We start from the raw sequence: 3,073 nt of genomic DNA on the forward strand, positions 1-3,073 counted from the left end.
AATGGACACTTTGCTTCTCTGATTTGGCATAGAAATCTCACAAACTTAACCTCTTGCCTTTCATGGTCTCTTAGCTCACTGGCCACAATGTTTTCCCCACTTTTTGTGTGTACATATTTCTGCTGACTGCGGATTCACTTCACATATCTGATGAGATGGGCTCTAGCCCATGAAATTTTAGATTTCATTGAATCTACTGTCTATAATCAGCCAGGTCTAAGTTTTGTTATTCAGCAATGCTTTTGTGTATTTGCTTTATCTGATTTACTGGCTGCTGTTTCATTTCTTGCTGTGTTTATCTGTTTTTAAATTTGATTCATGCTTTTCTTCTTTGCATATTAAATTCTTGTTTTATTCAAGAATCTTAGCTTTTTAAAAAAAAACTTGGAAGCAGCTTATAAATAGTTAAAGTAAATACATGTTTAAGTAGATAAATATTATACTCCCCCAACATCCCTTATATTAATTAAGTGTTTGGTCTGCAGATAATAAAAATGAATTGTAGCTGAATGTAGGAATATTACGACTATGGTTATTCCACTCTTACATTACCAGTTACGGAATATGAAACCAAGCTTGCAATTTTGCAGTTATCATGTCAGAGGGATCAATCTTATGCTTTAGAGTAATCATGAAATCTTTAGTCTAGAAAGAATCAAAGGCAATTTCTTTGTTCCAGCTGGAAAGCAAGATTGCCCCATAAAATTTATTTATTTGCTTGCTTCATTCATAGCCTGTCTTTTGCTGAGATTCAATATAATAATGTAATATAATATATATTATATTATAATAATATATTATGTATCTAATATAATAATATAATATATAAAATTATATTATATATTTAATATAATGCAATAGGACTAGTGTCACAGGAAACAATGAAAACAAAAGTATCTGTCTATGGCATGGCATGCTATAATGCGGAAGGTGGATTGCAAAGGTAGAAGACAATGCATTAAAAACAAGGTGATACACACAATAAGCATTGAAATACACTACAGCCTGATTTCCTAATCTGCAAGTGTCATAAACAGAAATGTGATGTGCCAGAGCAAGCTGTTTGCCAAACAAAGACAATTTCGAGCGACTCCAGAAATCACTACCTAATAATGTTGAGGTCTTACATCCCTTCATCACTGGAAACAGGCAATATTTCTGCATACATATCAATCCTAACAGTAGCTACTGCTTATTGGCTAGAACACTGGAAGGCGGGAGCAGGCTTACTGCTCCTTACTAATCCATTTGGTAGAAGAATTATTCTTTTATACAGAATGGATTTTCAGCAGATAAATGCAGTCTCCCTCGCGGTGGCAAGGGAAGCCTGTAAAGCTTTTTTTTCCTTTTCTTCCCAGAAGGCATTTGGTTAAGCACAGCTGTCTGTCAAATCAGGTGCTGGATATTCTCTGCACTGCAAATGGCCAATCTTGCCTTTTTACAGTTGTTTTTTGTTGTTGTTACAATTGGCTGTAGGTGGAAGTCAGCTTCTTCGTTTTTTATATTTTACTATTGTGTTTTACAGTGACTTGTAAGCTGCCCTGAGCCAGCCAGGGAAGACAGAAGGTCATAAATAAATGCATTTTGCCAAGTGCCTAAACAATGCTCAGAGCTCAGGTGCAAATATAGACCTCAGGAGGTTTAACCAAGGGTAGAAGTCAGCCAGTGTGGGTTTATATAAAGAAGGGTTGCCAGCCTCCAGGAGAGGCCTGGAGATCTCCCACTTTTATAAGTGATCTCCAGCTGGCAGAGATCAGCTCCCCTGGAGAAAATGGCTGCTTTGATCTCCATGGCATTGTACCATGCTCAGGCCCGTCCCCTCCCCAAACCCCACCCTCTCCCAGATCCACTTCCGAAGTATCCATGCTAATCTTCTCTGTATCGTTCCAATTTTAGTATATGTGCTGCCAAAGCGAGCACACTTCCGAAGTATCCAAGTATTTTTCAACACAGAGCGTCATGCCGTTTGATGTGGGTGGTGAATGGAATTCCATGCTGGTTTTTAAGAAACACATGCCTGGTTGTTCACAGGACACATCATGGCTGGCTACCACTGGGCCAGATATGCTACACCAGAGGTTCCCAGCCTTTCCGATATGGTGACCCACAGTCCAAATTTACTTGGTATGGTGACCGATCCAGGGTGGGCCAAGGTTTTTTTTGCACCCTGGGCAAACTATGATCACGGCACCCATCAAGTTCAGCATTCCATTTTCTACAGTGGCCAACCAGATATTTTTGAGAAACCAGCAGACATTGCACAAAGGGTGCGGCTGATACTGTGAACCCCAAGCAAGCGGCATCCTGGCATGCACACCCTTTGCACATGGAGGCTACATTCCAGCCTTTGACCACCCTGTCCCTCTCCCTGTATACTCCCCCAAGAAGATCCTAAAGAATTCTCTATAGTAACCATCAAGAGATGCTTTACCTGATCAACATGGATATGCAGTGAATAAAAAATACCAACTATAGATACTATATGATCCTGCCTAGAATAGATGAAGTAGCACCATTGTGATTTTATCTGATTGTTTTTACTGTTTTAATGTTTTAATATTGTTTATTTTCTGTTGTTAGCCACCTTGAGTCTTTGTTGAATGAGCAGGATATAAATCCAGTGTAATAAATTACAGCAACAACAACAAATGTATAGCACTACATTAATCCATGTCATATTTTTAAATTTATTTTTTATTTTATTTTATTTATATCCCGCCCTACCCCACCGAAGCGGGCTCAGGGCGGCTTACAACACAGAGGTTCTAACAATAAAGTTCGAATTTTAAATACAATAACAAATTACATAATTAAAACATTAAAAAAAATCAGTACATCAATCCAACAGTGTGCTATCTATAAACTTCCTTCAGTATTTTGGTAGTTTTGGTGCCGGTCAGTTATAGGCCAACCGGAAGAGGACTGTCTTACAGGCCCTGCGGAATTGTCCAATATCCCGCAGGGCCCTGACCTCTTCCGATAACTGGTTCCACCAGCAAGGGGCTGTTATTGAGAAGGCCCTGTCCCTGGTTGACTTCAACCGGGCCTCCTTTGGCCGGGGGATTACGAGCAG

General features: G+C 39.4%; 1 pseudogene; it reads right to left on the reverse strand.

Moving 5' to 3' along the window:
* Positions 1-1,861: 1,861 nt before the first annotated feature.
* LOC132567868 (U6 spliceosomal RNA) lies at positions 1,862-1,920 on the reverse strand (annotated as a pseudogene).
* Positions 1,921-3,073: the final 1,153 nt, after the last annotated feature.

This window comes from Heteronotia binoei, chromosome 2 (assembly GCF_032191835.1).
Source record: "Heteronotia binoei isolate CCM8104 ecotype False Entrance Well chromosome 2, APGP_CSIRO_Hbin_v1, whole genome shotgun sequence".
NCBI classification, from domain to species: domain Eukaryota; kingdom Metazoa; phylum Chordata; class Lepidosauria; order Squamata; family Gekkonidae; genus Heteronotia; species Heteronotia binoei.